Source organism: Macrobrachium nipponense, chromosome 42, assembly GCF_015104395.2.
Source record: "Macrobrachium nipponense isolate FS-2020 chromosome 42, ASM1510439v2, whole genome shotgun sequence".
Lineage (NCBI taxonomy): Eukaryota > Metazoa > Arthropoda > Malacostraca > Decapoda > Palaemonidae > Macrobrachium > Macrobrachium nipponense.
The window spans coordinates 21645180-21663688 of record NC_061103.1 but is presented as its reverse complement, the minus strand read 5'-3'; the positions used below and the strand labels follow the sequence as shown (position 1 = coordinate 21663688).

At 37.8% G+C, this 18509-nt stretch overlaps 2 long non-coding RNA genes across 2 annotated transcripts; one reads left to right on the top strand and one right to left on the bottom strand.

Moving 5' to 3' along the window:
• Positions 1 to 557: 557 nt before the first annotated feature.
• Positions 558 to 14596, bottom strand: LOC135213019 (uncharacterized). Its single transcript, XR_010314060.1, has 3 exons — positions 14470 to 14596; positions 858 to 1023; positions 558 to 716 (listed from the first exon to the last, which is right to left on the bottom strand). It is a non-coding gene; the product is annotated as an uncharacterized LOC135213019 (long non-coding RNA).
• On the top strand, positions 5094 to 11636 carry LOC135213018 (uncharacterized). The gene is made up of 2 exons (XR_010314059.1): positions 5094 to 5767; positions 10728 to 11636. It is a non-coding gene; the product is annotated as an uncharacterized LOC135213018 (long non-coding RNA).
• Positions 14597 to 18509: the final 3913 nt, after the last annotated feature.

The window sequence follows — 18509 nt, the reverse complement described above, 5'->3', positions numbered from 1 at the left end:
TCTAAAACGTGATTATACCAGCCAATTCTGTTGAAAAACTAGAAACTTTCACTATCACTCACGGTCACCGAAAAAATACACAAGGCCTAATTCAAGCATTCGAAAGAATGCTCTATCAGTTCTCCAACGCACGAAAGTTCTCAATTTTCATCCCTACCCTTTCCTTTTTATTTAAAACGAAAGTGAAGGTGATGATTGATATTAATAATAAAAAAAAACTAAATTAAATGTATAGTACTTGTCAAAAATTATATTGAGTATATTTTACAGAAAAGGATGACGTTCAAGGAAAAACACTAAAATTGCTTTAGTTCTAAAGAAAATAAAGCTAAAGACGATTAACTTCAAAAAAGAAGTCCGTCATTTATTAAAAGGGAGTAGCCTAAAAATATGGAAGTCAATGTCATTCGGTGAAAAGGGATTAACGATACGGAAGCGAAATTGTGAAAAGCTAGTTAATTTGTTTAAAGTTAATTAGGTTAGCATCTAACCCGAAGTGTCACGTAATGTACCCAAAAACGGGTTTGTTGAAGCCCATGAGGAAAATAAAAGTACAATTTAGAAATATTTTTTATTGTTACAACGTTGTCAAATAAAAAGCCACAGGAGAAAAATACATTTCATCAATGCTTTATAAAGAGCTGATTGCCTTCCAAAAGAGAAGGGACGAAAAACTGCAAGGCTACTTACCTTTATATTAAAGTACTGCATGCAACCTATGATGGTAAACAAAATGTTTGTATTTATTTCTTTTACAAAGAATATTTACACAAAATATATATATATATATATATATATATATATATATATATATATATATAATATATTTATATATTTCAATACCGGGAAGAAATTACCTTGGATTTTCCACTATACGTAAACGTTGAACAAAGTTTAAATGAAGAGTCCATTCCAATCGTTTGTCACACTGGCAAGATCGTCACCTTTCCGGTTGGAATGTTTAATTGTTGGCAACTCTAATGCTAAGCTTCCAGTTGAATCTGCCTATTGTCTGCCGCATTCCTGTAAATTAGATTTAGAATAAAGTACAGATGTTAATTTTCATTATTAACAAAAAATAATCCCAAGAAAGTAGAATTACTTCCCGGTGAATTCTTTTTAAAATGAGTGGAAACTTGAAATGTAATTATATAATAGAAATACATGAAATTAGAAGTGAATCTATTCTTAAAGTTGGTAATCCAAACACAATTTACAATTGGAAGCTACATAGAAAGGATAGCGTAGCCACGTAACTCAACTGCAAACATAGGTAAACAGAATGAGAAATAGTGTTGTGGGTAGACTTGAGGTTCCTGGAGTAAATACTAATGGGGAGAATCTGGAAAGGGCCTTGATTCTTGGAAGAATTGGTTCCCATGGCAATTTAAATGCGGTAGATTGTTTAGTATTTTTAGAAATGATGAGTAAGAACGTTGATGGATGTAATGGCGAGAAGAACGACTGATAAGTGGAACAAGTGGGAGAAGAACTGAACCTAAAAGAGTAATTAAATATGGAGCTAGGTTATAAAAAAAAAATCATGGACATGGTTACGAGATCATCAGAAAGTTTTTGTGGTTGGGGAAGTTGTGGGATGAGGCAATGAGAAGTTTACTGGGAAAAAGTAGGAAATTATGAGAGCCTCGACTGAAAGACAGAAGGGAGTTCATTCTTAAATCCAGCATATAATAGAACCAGGGTAAGCAGGGGTGTTTTAGGAAAAATAAGATGCTCTATTACGGAGTAAATAGAGAGAGAATGGTTGAATGAGCGAAGTTATCTCAGAATAAAATATGTAAATGGAGATAAACTAAAAAGTCTAAGAGAATGCAGTCTTGGGTTGATGGATCTTGAGTATTTGTAGCGGATAAGGTTAGGGAACCCATGGTGTGGATGGAAGATTGGCTGCTAATAGAAAGACACCAGGAGTCGAGGGGATCAAATATCTAGATCTTGGTTGGGACTATGAGTGAGACCTTGCGGTACGGTGGTGAAAACGTGATTGAGTGGATGACCGTTGGCGTGGTGTGGAAGAATGAGGGAAAGTCTCAAGAGGATTGTGTGAGATGTTATATGTACTCCGTCGTTTAAGGATAACGGTTACAGAGGATCTAAGAATAATAGGGCATATCATTTATGTAGTTTTAAGAGCCAATTTACATGCTTACACACAATCATCTTTATATCATAAATTAAATTAAAGATATATGCCACGAAAGAAAATAAACGACGGAGTATCCGCGAGACCTTTCGACGTTAAACGTCAGTTATACACTTATATCATATATATGTAACCTACACACTGATTTATTTGGAAACGCGGAAATACTTTTAAATATGTTATCTTAAACGCTTGGAAATTTATGTATTTACACAGTTGGACAGACACTTAATTTTCCATAAGCATATTAAATATGCATATTCAATATCATAATATAACCATATGTACTCAGCCATAGAAAGTCTCACGGTACGAATTAATGTGACTCTACCTTGCACACACTGACCTTCCAGATACTGTCTGCGTCTGAAGATCATTTCTTATAAGACACATACACACACACACACACACACACACTTAATATTGTGTTCTTTTAGATTTAGCTGGCCTTATGCCAGCAATAGCAAAAAGGTCATTAATCACCTTTCACCCTGGAGGGTATGATTCCACTTTCGGCAAGTCTTATGGTGAGTACTGTTCCCATACATTTTCCACCATGGCTATGACCCACCATAGTCGAATAACAAATAAAAACATATTTCAATAGTTAGTCCAAAGAGGCCTAATGGACTTTATTTCTTTTAATGAAACGGGTCCAAGTCATTTCTCCTAAAAATATCTGACAATTCTTTCTTCAGCATTAGGTATCGGCACTCTATTCACTATAAAACTAAAAATATCTGGTGTGGCAATATCCCAATAGCCTGAACTGTTCACGATAACTAGGTCACTGATGTTAGTCCATATGTGTTCTTAATTATTCTTCTGCACATCTCAAGAATAAACCTATGCTCGTCAACAACCACACAGTTTGTTGGAACATGGCTCTCTGTTCGAATGAACAGTTACAGCATTTGTATCACGACTCCACGAGTGTTCCCCGTTACCAAAACGCTGCCTCATGGTATCGCTTGCCCTTCGATCGTCCGTTGAGGTGGCCTAGTTCTCTCTCACTCTCTCTCTCTCTCTCTGTCATTAAAAAGCTGCTCTGCTGAGTAATATTTGAGAAATGACTGCGCACTGACATCCCGATGCTTTAGAAATTAAGTTATTTTATTTACGTTTCAAACACTCCCGTTATACCAACATTAGCAGTGAGGTTTCAGCGATGGCGCAAATATCACTTCTTCTTCCCAGCTTTATCTCTATTCGGGATCGCAATCGTAAATATTACTCAAAACACCGCCCGTATACCAAAATTAGCAGTGGAGGTTTCAGGTGATGGCGCAAATATCACTTCTTCTTCCCAGCTTTATCTCTATTCGGGATCGCAATCGTAAATATTACTCTATCATGTTTATTCACCCTGGTTTCTTCCTGGAATGGATTTGGCCTAAGAGCATTTAATTCACGGTTTCTTAGTAGGCCTCTTTTTTTTTTTAACTTCAACAATTGCTGGTACTATTCATATTATGGTATGTGTGCACATGCGCGGTCGCTCGCACATAGTTGGCCTGTAGTGAGACTACGTAAATGAGAAAATAGGTCAATGTAAAGTAGAATGATAGCTGCAGGGAGCTTTGAGGAAAGAGCAAAAATTATTTAAATGATAACTGAAGATCAGACGACTGATGGCCGTGATAACTTGTGTGACCTATGTGGCAAGTGTGACACTTTTGTCTGGTTCTGCGATGTTGACAAAAAGTCGCTAGGAAAGGGGGCTATGGGTAGTGGTTGGGGAGGAGTCGCTGGGTCCGAAAAGAGCTTTTGCTTGTCGTCCAAGCTGTAAATCTCAATTAATCTTTCTTTAGCAGTGGCTATAGGGCACTGAATTCATAAGCGAGAGGGCCTAGGTCCAAATTACTTATTTTTAGGTAGTCAGTCGTAGTGGGTAGCTGAGAACATATACTTACTTATAGTGAGTGAGTGAGTTTGCATGCGCGAGCTAACTCGCTCTCCCCCACCCCCCCCCCCCCACCACAACAGATAGGCTTTAGAAAGAGAGGATGACAAAACTCGAGAATCAGTGGGAGGAACCATTATGATTTAAATCAATGGTTCTCAGCCTCGCGGGGCGTCAGCAACTTCTAGGGGAGGCCCGAGCCCCGTGGAAAAATAAAAAAAATATCTAACTATATTCGTTATTCTCTTAACAAGACTGAGGAACTAATATTCAGTTTACGAAAAATTGCAAAAGTTTGGCCTTATAACATTAGTTTCCTATAGTCTACTACTTTAGTGGGACTCGCAAGGGTTACCATGTTTTGTAATTAGTATTTACTTCCCTTTCTATCCCTAGAAACCTTTTTTTTTTTTTTTTATCTGGGAAGGAATTTTACTCATAGATGCAAGGGGGCCGTGGTAATAAAAAGGTTGAGAACCACTGATTGAAATGGTTACTAAAGATCAGACTGCTATTGTCCTTGATAACTTGCTCTATTGTTGCAAGTGTATGCTACTCTTGTGTCGGATCGTTCGAGGAGACGTTGGGTCCAAAGAGAGCACTTTTTTTTTTTTTACCGTTGCCGTACATTAAATACAAATAATATCACATTTAAAGACGGTGGCTCTAGCAGCAAGAGAACCTAGTCCTCAATTAAATACTTTTTAGTTAGTCAACTGTAGTAGTCGGGAAAGGGAAAGTAAACTTATCATTTCTTTCCATATCTTCATGAATTCCTCTTCTCCCTTAATTATGAGCACGGCTGCCTCGAAGCAAAACCCTGACTCCATGCAGCAAATATAAGTGAATGCTGGTGACTTTAATTCATAAGATTTCTATATAATTAGGTTTTTATCCGAGCTTTTAGTGTCTGCTACTAATGCTTTTGTGTTTGCCTTCAGTAGTCTGAGTGTTAGCAGAAAAAATATATCAACTATTGCCACTGATATTCGACTTGTTTACAAAAGATGGGAAAAGTAAGAGGTTATCCACAGTCATAGACTCTTTTAATAATTAGAAAGTTACCAGAATACACCGTCCACGATATAGTAAAGACATATCGTGACACCATGTGTCTTAAAATCGTGGATTTATCTCGCCTTTTGACTGAAAAGTGGCGATACATTCGAGCACGTTTAAACTTACCGCGCTTAATCGTGCAATCGCAAAATATTTCGTAATGTCGTCTATGCCAGTACACTGCGATATTTTATGTATACATAAAATTAATGGCATTCTGGAAAATGACTTACAAACTGATTCATGATAATTTGACGGACTCATAATATTCTAAGAGGGTGAAAATGACTTATGCAAGTGGTTTACGTAAGTTATATGCGATGCATTTCTACGACATTTTCATCTCACTGTTTTATGAATATGACAAATATTTCGTTAAAGTCCCATAATTACCTAAATAAACGAAAAGAAATAATTTCCAATGTCGATAAAACTTTACGCAACACCATTATTTCGTTTGGCTCCAGGTTTTCTCTGGAAACGCCACCCAATCAACGGCGAGGTTTCAAGGACCGCCCATCAGAGTCGACCAATGGTGAGCGGCTTTAGAAAGTCGTCCCCAGATTCCGCTTTGCATTCATCCCTGTCGCGCGTGGACCTCTCGGCTAACGTTACCACGTCCATTCACCTCTCGTTCCAAAGTGAGTATTTTAACGGAATCTTGTGTGAAAATATTTTGTATTTTAGTCCCAAATGGTGCCTTAGTATTACTTGCATGTTTGTGTTTGAGGAGAATTGACGGGAGAGCGGGCCGGACGTCCAAAAGTGAAGGAAATCCGTCACAAGGTCGGTGTGGAGGATGATGATGACGGGACTGATGACGAAATCTTGTGATCAGCTGGAGTCCGGCCTTCGTACGCTACTTGAAAATCAATACGGTCGTATATGGGTCACTTATAAGGAAGCCTTTTGGTTGTCTTATCTCGCCCTGTGCATTTGTCTTGCAGCCTCAGGTCGGCCAAGAAGTAGTTCTGGGCAGGGCGGTCCGTACCCGAAAACCCGACGTTAAATAACGTAGGTAAGGCGCAATCGATAGTGAAAGCCCGTGGAGGTGACGTAGGGGTGTACCGATATACCTACGATTTCCTGCGGGAAAATGAATACCGTAATTTATTCTATTTTTCGAATAAGTTCGTGTGATGCGTTTGGCGACTTTATTGTTGAAGGAAAATGCTTATTTCGCAATGTGCACGAAGAGGAGAAACTGTTTTGCGTCAGCTAGCCTAATGCAATGGGAATTTTCCTACTTCCAAGCCGGCTTCGTACCCCAGGACTGCATTGTTCAAAAGGAAGTTAAAATCGCAAACGTACAAGTGAATTTATAACTTTTAGCCCCAAATAGAATTGCATTTTACATCTCGAGTCACTAAAGTCGCATACCTACGGTTTCGTAAGGTTAGCCTGATTGCGTAGCCATAGTAGTAGCCTATTGGGTAAACAGGTTTGACGTAACATTGTTAGCAACCAGGCATCTTTTAATTTGGAATTTTATATATTAGGCCTACTTGACAGGTTCTTTGTTTTATTAAGTAGAAATGTATTCTGGTTGTTGGAGGAAAGAAAAAATATGGACTGAGGACATGAAACAATGACCCCTACCTGACTAGTCTGGCCCAAATTATGTAGGTCTTAGATCTAGAAATTTATAGCAAATGGTTAGTTTTGTTTCTCGTTTAGGGTATTTTTAGAATTGAGTAACAGTAATAGGTTAGTTTCATTTTTTTATATCTATGTTCTTTGTTATGTTTAAACTGAGGGGTTAGAAATGACTAAATTGGTGTTGGAAACTTTTTGTGTAGGCTATTCCCTCTTTAGAGTACCATATTGTTTTAGGTAATGATATGTGTACAGGATAGATGTTGGTTTTTCAGAAATCTTGTTCGTTCTGTATGTTTATAAAGGAGTACATTTTTTAGTAGAGCCAGTTTGTAGCCTCTTCCTATGTGAAATTAATTTAAGTGGAGATATTGGTTACAGTTACTCAATACTTTGTTTCGTTTCTTCAAGAAAAGTGTGTAGCTGCACGTTTCATTCCATTATGGCAAGACTAAGTGAGATTTTTATGGTTTATTTCCTAGGTCAGTCAGTTACGCTTAACCCCTTAATGAAGCTGTTGCATAGGGTAGTTTAGGAGATATATATATTACACATATATATATATACATATAATACAGTAATAAATAGTGAGGCTTTTATCATGGTGGGGATATTTCTGTAAAGAAAAATAACCTTGTATCATTTCTGTATAGCTTTTATGTAAATTATACACACAGGCACATATAGACAAGTTCCATGAAGATAAACTACATTGTTTCTTTTTATAATTTTTTCTTTATATATTCATCACATTCCATTGTTCGTGATTGTTATATAAGTAAACATACACATATAATGTATATAAACTAGATTAAGCCATTTTCCTTATTAGAAGGGGTTCCGGAGAAAAAAAAACAACAGACACTGATGCATACGAAAATTACAAGCAGTTAGATGGTTTAGCCGTAGTTTATCAAATTCCATTGTACACCACACCATTCACTGCAAACTTGATTACCCTCAAGCATTTTGGATTTCAAGGCCATTCAATTAAAAGTGCCTCTTTCTATGATTATATCATTGAACTTAAAAAGATGTGATGCTTATAGGCTGTACTGAAAAGTCTGGTTGGTGCTTATGATTTAGTTTTAAATCTCATTGTTATTTAAATTCTATTCCTCATAAACTAGATTGCCCTAACAGTTCCTATATCATGCCCATTGTATAGTGTCATACTTTTCCTTGAAATATGGTTCTACTTTGTAGAAATAGGTTATGTTATTCAGTAGCCAGAGTAGCCGGAACATATTAAGAAACCTTCCACAGAAGTAGTCTTGTGGCAAGAAAATGTGTTGTGTCTGTCTGTGTGTGTGTGTGGGGGGGGGGGGGGTTGTGGTTGTGGTTGTTTTTTTTGTGATCATCATACATTTTACATTGAGATATTGAGAAACGCCACACTCACACACAACACGGACAGATTTTCTTGGGAGGGTATATATAGCAGTGACTTCTTAGATAACAGCTAACCTCCCCCCCCCCCCCCCCCCCCCCCCCACACAATAAGATTATGAAAACCACCAAGGTTGCAACGCAAATAGTTAAGATTATTTTTTTTTTTATCACAGATATTGTTGTAATGTATGCAAACTGATAATGTGATGTAATTCCTTCCTCGAAGTGACTAACAGTGTAATCTGTCATTATTTTTACGTTATAAGATTTAAATAATTTTTTCTTGTTAAATTTGTGAGTGCTTGTGTTTGTTAAACCTGATTCAAGCACTGTTATCCTCTTGTAAGAAAGCTAAAAGAAAAAGGGATGGCGATGGGTTCTTAAGAATAATTTATATTATATATAAAGAAAAGTACATTCGCCAATATCCATTTAAAGTGAAATTTTCTATTCATTCTGCCGGTTCTCAGAACCCGTTGTAAGAAATATCCAGGAAAATTTGGTGTGATCTGAGTTCGCTGGAATTTATGGGGATGCCACTACGTCATAGTATGACGCAAGGTAGGGATTTCCAGTGAAAACCGGATGTCTACAAAGCCTTCTAAGAACAGTAGTATCACTGCTGAGTAATATTACCCTTTCCGATATGATGATGCTTGATTTTTTTAAAAATAATGATTACTGTCAAGGGGGGGTTTTGATATACATTTTTCTTACCAGCTGATACTCCAGTCTGGCATCTTTCTGCGTTCATGAATTCGGCTCATGACGTCAGAACGAAAGCGAGAGTAGTTAGTTCGTTCGTGCACCGGTTCGTTGGCTGGGCATGAAACTATGTCTCCAAAGGGTCGTAGCCGGCATATCTTATCACAAGGTTTGCGAGACAGTGAGTGCCGAAGGATTGGATGCCGCCAAGGCTGCAATCAGTATTCATATCAGGATAAATATATTGCAGTTTGGCCATGCGTCATGTTCCTGTTTAATCTGGTAATAAATTTTCCTTAGAGCGGCTTGAAATAGTTTGCTTTACTTATCGGCCATAATTTTCTCTTAAATGAAAGTTGACGCAGGCTCTTTTTTTACCAGGCTAATGTTAGAGTACATAGTTTTTAGGTCATGGCCGATCTCCTCGTCAGACAGACGCAGCAGGGTTTGGGTTGCCAATGCGTACTAATGGGAAAAGTTGCCAAAAGGTTTCTTGTTTCGGTGGGTTTTGGATTCCATTCAAGGTATACTACTTAGATTTTCTATCTGGGTATATTTAAGGGCAATATTTATAGTTTTGTAACTAACGTTGAAATAGCTTGTGTGTGTACGAGTAGTTATGTAGGTTATTTTCTTACCCCCTTTTAAATGAACGATAATTTAATAACGGTTTAATCTTTCATAAGAGTTCTAATCTTACGTAGTTTGTTACAGATTAAATAGGAATTGAGAAATATATAGGTAAATAACATTAAAAGTATACTTGATGGTTGTACGTGCTTTCGTAGTGATATAAAACACGGCAAACGGAAAGCTTAAATAAATTATAGGACAAAATTAAAATTGACGGAACGGGAAAAATGTCACGTTATTTGTGAGCCAAAACTGTAGATAATTTTTTCATTTGTTATTTGGCAATTCGTAGAGACGTCTCAAGTAGAATGCTATTTGTTGGAAAGGAGTTGTAACATCTCAACGGCCATTTCGTCATCGCTAAGGAATAAATGACCTCCAGATTTAGGTATAGCATTGTACTTCATGCTGTTATCTAAGTCGCTACTAGATATATCGTACCAGAAATGTGTGTGGCGTTTCTCCGTATCTCAATGTAATGTATAACGAGGCGATCGTCATATTTGATTATCACATCTCAGTTTGCACAAATACGCCGAGGAAGGATTTACGAGTATTGATTACCGCATTGCATGTGCTTCTGCAAGGGAATCGTGCATTGCTAAAGACGGAAAATTACCCCCACCCAACTTTCTCAAGCCACATTGCTGGCCCAATATTCTAGGAAAATGGCTAGGCTGCACAGAGAGACTGGCTGGGGGTTGCACCATCGAACCTGTTGCAGTGCCTCAATAGAAAATGGGAGCTTAGGATGTACCGTGTTATAGGAAGAATGACGTCACCGCCATTTGTCTTCCATTTTGCGGTGTGTACCCGATTCACTGCTTAGGGCTAGGTGCCACAATATGTTTTACTCGAAAACTAATAATTTGTCGTTCTATGTATTGTATAATGAGCAAAATTTCAGAACGCCTTCGTTTAATTCTGGAATATATGCAAGTCTTGTCTGTATGCCTTGACTCGTAACCCGTGGAGTAGCGGTTTATTCTCCCAGAAATTCTAGTTAATCTTTTCTGTCTTAGTTTGTCAACACGGAAAACAGTCATCCATTTCCAATACAGTATTTGCTTGTATTTCCATTTCTGCGTTCTCACTATGATGCTGAAACTTTGAATGTAAAGGTGATTGCATGTGAACTGTAACATTTATGAGAAAATACTCAAAGGCAATGGTGTGTGAAAGAAAAAATGAAAGAAGAGAATAGGTGGAGCATCTATTGTAAATGCATTACGTAGAAAGTCAGTCAAACTAATGCTCTTCTTTTCCTGATTTCAGAATCCACAACATGGGTGACGTAGAGAAGGGCAAGAAGATCTTCGTGCAGAGATGCGCTCAGTGCCACACCGTGGAGGCAGGCGGCAAGCACAAGACAGGCCCCAACCTGAACGGTCTGTTCGGAAGGCAGACTGGCAAGGCCGCTGGCTACGTCTACACAGATGCTAACAAGTCCAAGGGAATTGTCTGGGGAGCCGACACTCTAGACGTCTACCTGACCAACCCTAAAAAGTATATTCCTGGAACTAAAATGGTCTTCGCTGGCTTGAAGAAGAAGAAGGAAAGGTCCGATTTGATAGCCTACCTTGAGGAATCGACAAAGTAAATCGTCTCTATGTACTTTTTTATTCCAATAGAAAGTTCGAAGATTCTTTTAAAAAAATGAGAAAAAAGATGAAAAGGTAACAGTTTAAGGAGTCGTTATTTATTTTAGATTGTACTGTACATAGTTTAAAAAAAAAAAAAAAGTCCGTGACCCCTATGTTCCAGAAAACAGTGTCGCAATAACAAATCGTCTCGTTCAATATTTTGGAACACCCTGTGCTTTCGTCATGGTTTCCCCTCGCCCAAGTTATCCCAACATTCAGTTCAGTTGTTGAACAATTTCGATTTTAAGATTGGTAGAACTTGTACACAGGGTAAAGAAAATTAGTCTTGTGTGTAAATAGCCGCTTTCAGTACCAGTCAGGGTGCAGAGAAGAGGCCCTTTCGGTGCAATCTGTGGATAAATGTTGTCTCGTCTTCACGGATGGATGAAGGTTTACGGTGATAATCATTCCACCTTTTTAATAAGTAATTTAATTGAGTTTGCAACCAAAGATTGTTTGAAACGAGCATTTGGTCCTGACTGGAGAATTCATTCCACTCATGTAATTTTGTTTTTCAACAAAATAAATGGAAAAGCTCTTACTCTTGTTTTGCTCATCCCAGTTGTTAGCAGTTAATACATGAAAAAAATGATTAATTTACCAAGGACTGAAAAGTTACTGTAAATTATATTTACCAAGAAATGTAATGAGTCATCACTGATATTTTGACAGCAAGTGATTTATTTACCAAGATAGTGACTGACTTCACTGTTAAGTAATATCACTGAAAGTAGCCCCTTGCTGAAGACCCAATTTATTGTTGGGTTCGTCACTACTCTATGCAATTGTGGAGGCTTTGGAGGTCAGAACTCCAAGAATAATCGTCCATGAGTAATTTTACCCATTCAAACCCACCTCAACGATCCTGCTCTGTGACGTAGGGTGAGTGGTAATCTGCTCACCCAACACTACCACCAGACACCATTTAACCGCCTAGATACCAAGTTCAATAACCAATCCAGATTGCCCTAACGAATCTGGTTTGTATCCCTTGGGAAAATACAAATATAATTTTAAATGTGTCATATTTACGAAGGACTGGTTTTATTTTGTTGTTTCTGATAAGTTGAAACTAGTAGATTCACGTCAACCATGCATTTGATGCCTAGGCCAGTCACTTACGACGCTCCTGATTGGCTGTTGATAAGCCAATCACAGGGCTGGAAACTCGAGAGAGAGTTCAAATAGGCAGGATGTATATTCCACCACTCCTGAGGGATCCTTTTGAAAGATCCCTCAGGAGAGTTGGAACATATCTCCTACCCATGTGAAAACACTCGAGAGAGTTTCCAGCCCTGTGATTTGCATATCAACTGCCAATCAGGAGCGTCTTAAGGGACTGGCCTAGACATCAAATGCACGGTTGATGTGAATCTACTATAGCCTCTTGGTTTCTAGACGTTTTTATTGCATATGATTTATAAAAGTTATAAATGTGTTATGACACTGGACGGCAATTACACCCCTTCAGGAAGTAGATTACAGCACTTATACTTCAGACTATAAACCCAATGTGGTTCCAAAGGGGAATTACTAACTTGCAGAGAGAAAAAGAGAGATAAGTTAAGGAAAAGCAGGTAGATAATTAAATACTAGAGAGCAGAATATAAAAACATACATCCAAATTCTGGAGACGGAATAAATTTGCTCACTGCTTGAACAGCTGTAGATAGGAAGAGTCCATATCTGCTTCTTGTGAGTAATGCGCTGAAGTTGTCTTTAGGTCAGCAGGCTCGATAGCCTAAACACGCGATAGACGTTCGGGACTAATAGCCAAGCGTTGGGACTTATCTATATCAAGGTATATAGAATAAGGGTACCTGGATCTATATATAAGGCCACTCAAAATTCAAAATAGAAGTTTTCAAGCATTGGCGGCCGTAGCATATTTTCCAGGGAGGCAAATCTTAATACACGCATATATTTTCCGGTATCAAATAGACAAACACTTTTGACCCCTTGAACTAGCAGGTTAATTACAAAAACTATCAGCCCCCACATTTCTATAATATATATATATATATATATATATAATATATATATATTCATCAATGGCATAATTTACTCATTAGAAATACCTATCGTTTAAATCGAAATTATTTACCTATAATTTTCGAGTGAACTATGATATTGGCTTACCATAAAAAATGTAACTTAAAAATCACTGTGAAATACATTATGCCATACGCGTATCGGCCATGCAGACACATACACTCTCTCTCTCGATGTTGATCGAGTCTGCTGACCAACACTTTCCTTGTTGATCGTTCGTCATTCTCTCTCTCTCTCTCCACTTCGCCTGGATATTTTTCCATAAGATTTTTTTTGCATTGTATTATGTATATATACTGAATTTTTTCCCAGAATTTCTTTGGGGGCGGGGGGACGGATGAATGGCCCCTGGTACCCCTCCGTGTGGGGCGCCCATGGTTTCAAGCGTGTAACAGGAGGAAAACCCCGCAGTTGCACAAAGAAAGTAAGATGGAAGAAACAATATAATGAAGGTACAGTAAAAGGAATGAAAGGGGTTGCAGACTTGCAGCTAGGGAACGCTGCAAAGAACCTAAGTAATGTGTACAGTGCACCGCGTTGGGTGCACTGATGGCGCTACAACCCTTCAGGTAAGGATATTTGTCATAAAAATTAACTCGCTCGAAGTCTGTGCCACAAGTCAGCATAGCATTATGAGATGGCAAAATTAATTTAACTGATGACATAACTAACCAAGAGTTTAGGTGGGAGTCAGTATCCGATGACTACAAATATCTTATATGTTCCAAATATCTTTTCCCGCCACTTTCTAACTTAAAGTACCATAGTTTCCATACACGGTAGGCCTACACCCTGCAACATGTTCGAAGTCCCACTTCTTTTCTATCAATTCTGTGATTTCTAATTTCATTACCAACGCCCTTCTATAATCTTATATTTATAGGCTATATGTCTTGTGCTCTTACCTTTTGTACAACCTACTACCACCTCTATTTTGCGAAATAACCTCTGGGTCAATTATTAAGCATAAGAAGTTTACCATAACCAGTTCAGTTACACTCCGGACTCTGTAAAACAAAATCACATCGTAAACCTGTCAGTTCCTAGGACCTCCTCACTCCTCAACTATCAACACCTTAGATTTAAAACAGTGTTTTAATGGGCCTTTTATATCTGATACGTATCCTGTTTTTACATAAAAATTTATTTACACACATTTGATAGTGTATTTACACAGTTACACGTAGCCTATGTTTGATTACTGGTAAGCCTAGTTTCATTTATCATGTCAAGGAAGTTGTGTACCTTTTCTTTAACAAGGCATTTGGGTTAAAGCGTTCACAGTGACGTCTCAACAACGAACTCCCCGAAAAGTGTCTTACCGTTGGCGAGTTTTCGGTAACGCGAGCAATGATGGTTTTGAACAGGATTCTCCACTGAAGTGTGCTACGAACTGAATTACTAAACGAGTTTCCGTCAGACTCGGAGTCACATGGACTGAGGACTTCTAAAACGTTGGACAGTAGCCAGACAGTCACGGGCGTGTTAGTATAAGGTTCTCGAATTAGCTAAAGCTCTCACGTGATGTTCCTTCCCCCACCTACGTTATAGTTAGACTTGGTTTGAATAATGCAGTCCGGATACATTCTTACACAAATCTTAATTTTGATTTCAAAGTTTTTTTCTAACATAGGACTAGTTTTGGCCAAAGAAGGCCTGGCAGTCATCCACTTATTCTGCGGTCAGAATATCTTCTGATTTATCCAGATCTTATGTAAAGCATAATATAACTGTTTACGTAAACTTACACAACGTCAAACAAATATACAACACAACCCATTTATTATATATAGGCGAAAATGTCAAGATACTTCGCTGAATTTTAATCAGAGACGAACATTCGGCTTTTGTTTTTTTATTACATATCTTTTTATTTGAACTTAAGATCACATATGGCGTACTTTTAATTCATCCATTACTTGTCTACTTCCCATAATTTGTTTTATTCCTTAGATTTAAGTAATTAGGCCTTACGTCTGAGTGTAGAAATTTAAAATAGATACCATTCGTAAATTTGGCAAACAATCCAACAGTTAGATTGTTTGTGACATCTGAAGAACCAGTTGCATTATTCAATCCACGGCGTCTTCATCTGGCCTTCACCCACATACTATAGTGTGACATAGTCCAGCACTCTACAGGCTCGCACAGAATAGAACAACGGTATATCTACTGCTTAGAGAGAAGTAAAATAAAGCATTGATATTGAGGGATTATACGTTAATCAGTACCGTCTTACTAACAGTTAATATTAATAGTAGGGTCTATTTTTACTTTAATTTTCAGAAATTAGCTATGCCTTGTTCCCTGGGTGACAGGTACTGGTTTGGTTTTCTATACAGACTAAAATAACTCATTCAATAGCGTTTCTATTATAAAGTTTTTTTTTCCAAAGAAATTGTTCTGAATACCAAATCTCGATACTTGACAATCAGCCGATTTACAAAGGTCAGGTAAGCCGAACCCCAGCTGAAATTAAACCTTATAAGTATCTTCTTTTTCTGGAATCTGAATTTGGACAACGGCACGCCTGTGGAGAGAGAGAGAGAGAATGAAATAGAAAATTAGGATAAAATGTAACTCGAAGGGATTAAAGCGAAAAATAAAACTATTTTATAACTCGAATGAGAATACAGTTCTGTCCACGGTCTAAGTAATCTAGACCGTGGTTCTGTCATCCCAAATCTCTCACGTGTGATGACCAATGATCAAGTGAGGTGAAAGGGTTCTGACGCAGAGACACGTATACTCAGGAACCACATGTAAATCATGTGATCAGAAAACGCATGGCTTAGCATCAAGCAGCCCCGTTCTTTAAAATACTTAATATTCTCTACTCGGCACTCACGTGCATTTCAAATTGCTACTATCTGTATTCATGTCAGTTATTCGGTCCTCATAAGTGTGACGTCACTCGTTCACATTTTCTGGTATCTTTTAGCAGCTTTCTGCTACAAACCTTTGGGACGTATGGTACTAAGATATGCGAGAAAACGCTCTGAGTGTGACTGTCTTAATATTAGAGCACCAAGCTCGGAATAGGTCTTGGACTCTCGGTTAGACAGGACAGACTTGGACTGATAATAACTGCCTTGGCTTGGTCTTTTTTTGCCAGTGATTATGGGTGGAGTCAGCCGGATTGTTCTAGATTCTAAAAACACAAAATTACAGGAGCTTTACTTCTATTGTGATGCCGTTTACCTGTGTTAATAACTTATGGATGCGTGGAATAATTTACGTCCATAAATTCCTATTGACTCAGTTCAGCCTTTTGCTTTGTCATGTTATATGCCATGGACTCTGGTAGGGAAGTCAAACTGGCAAGACAGTACCAGTAAGTTCTAAATCGCCGAGAAAGTCTTTGAATAGATTCACATAAATGTAACGGAAGGTACTTCAATTGGAAATGCACATCAACGAAACCGAGTCATTCGTGACTATCCGTAATTCGTAACTATTGATGGAAAGAGCATCAGTTTGCGTGTGCATGCATATGCACACACGTTCCTTTTCCATATGAATATGGACTGGAATTTTAATGGGTTTTCGGGTGTCATTATTTGAGTAATATCGCTTGGGGAGGTCATTATCTTCATGACACTTAGTCTTTTGTTTATGCTTTTACGGTAATCCCAAGCGGACTTGTACTAAACATGCTGCAAAGGTGGATACCTATACTGGGTTAAAACCCTTGGCGGTCGCTATCTAGGAAGGATTCATATCAAGTTCTTTGTAATCAGACATGCAAGTGAAGCATATGGGCTATTTGAACCTAGAACAAATTGAGTGTAGCATATAAAATATTTGAACCTAGAACAAATTGTAAGTCATGCGAGAGAGCATTCGAACATTATGAACCAAGACTATACAACAAAATACCGCCTGAAGTGAAGATCACACAAGAAGAAAGCATATTTAAAAAAAAAAAAATCAAAGACTCCTATTCTGCAGGAGCTACGATACTGACGAGAAAACACTAAAATACAATTATAAAATAAAAGAAGCAACTTATTTTGAAAACGTACAATGGCCCGCCAGAGAGGGAATCAAAGTAAAACAATGAGAAGTTTACGCTTACCGCTATCATCGCATCGTCTTCAAAAAACGACAGGGATTAAGTGAAAGTATTAACGTACAAGCTACGCCGTACTCGGTTAGAATTGAGACAGCCATTTGGAATGGCGTAGGGGCTACAACCTGATATGCAATAGCTTATACAAATCCACGAGGTGATGTGTTATAGAACAACATCAGAACCTACGGAGAACGGAGGATGTTACCTAACTAAATAGTAAAAGTGACGGAGCTAAGGAAAGTTGGATACGAGCCAACAACCATAACCTACCTCAACAGCTATGCTATAGTGGCACAATCACTGACGTAGGGTACTAAGGGTAGGGCTACGAGCTAAAGGTACTGGATCTCGGATGATGTTAACCATGGGCGAAAGATAGACCAATAGAAAGCCTACTGATACTTTAAAATAAAGATCTAATTCATTTAGACAGAAAAAAGGCATAACTAACACACATACTAGTATATGGGCGAAAAAAAATGCTACAGTAGCTATATCGTACGGCAATGTGGTACTCCAAAAATATAATAATCTATGATATGCTTTATATATATATATATATATATATATATATATATATAGATAATTATATATATATAACATTATATATATATATTACATTATATAATATATATATATATATATATATATATATATATATATATATATATATATATAATATATGGATGGAAATAAAAAAACTAAAGGCATAAAACATAAAATAAACACAAAAATGGAATAGTTCTTGACAGTAGCATTGTTCCTACACGGTATGGTCCTTTACATTAGGAATTACCTTTAGCAAAGCCGGAAATGGCCGCTAGACTTTTAGAGCAAGGTAGTTCGGTAGTTAAAAGTACCGTCCGGGTGGGAGGGTTGTTCCTCCCCACCCAGGTATACGCATTATCTATCACTTCACTCTCGGCCGCCGTTGAGTTCGAACCTGTATTGCATCGCTCTCTGCCGTACTGTCGCTAGCTTTTCCTTTATATATGCCTACAGCAGAATGACAAACTTATTTAGACACACGAACAGTTTCGAGGGAGATACGGAGACGTGAACGACCCAGCAATAAGTAGACAAAGTACAAGGACTATTGGCTTTTTAAGAGGGTGCAAACCGTATAATTGGGAGGGGGTCAAGACCTATTAAAAAAGTTCCGTAACCAAAAATTATGTAGTGCTTCACGATTTCCATATTATTTCAGGCATGCGATGCATTACTATCCTAATGCTGTTCTTGCATTTATCTAATGATTTTTTCGTAAGTTATATTTATTTTTTTCTG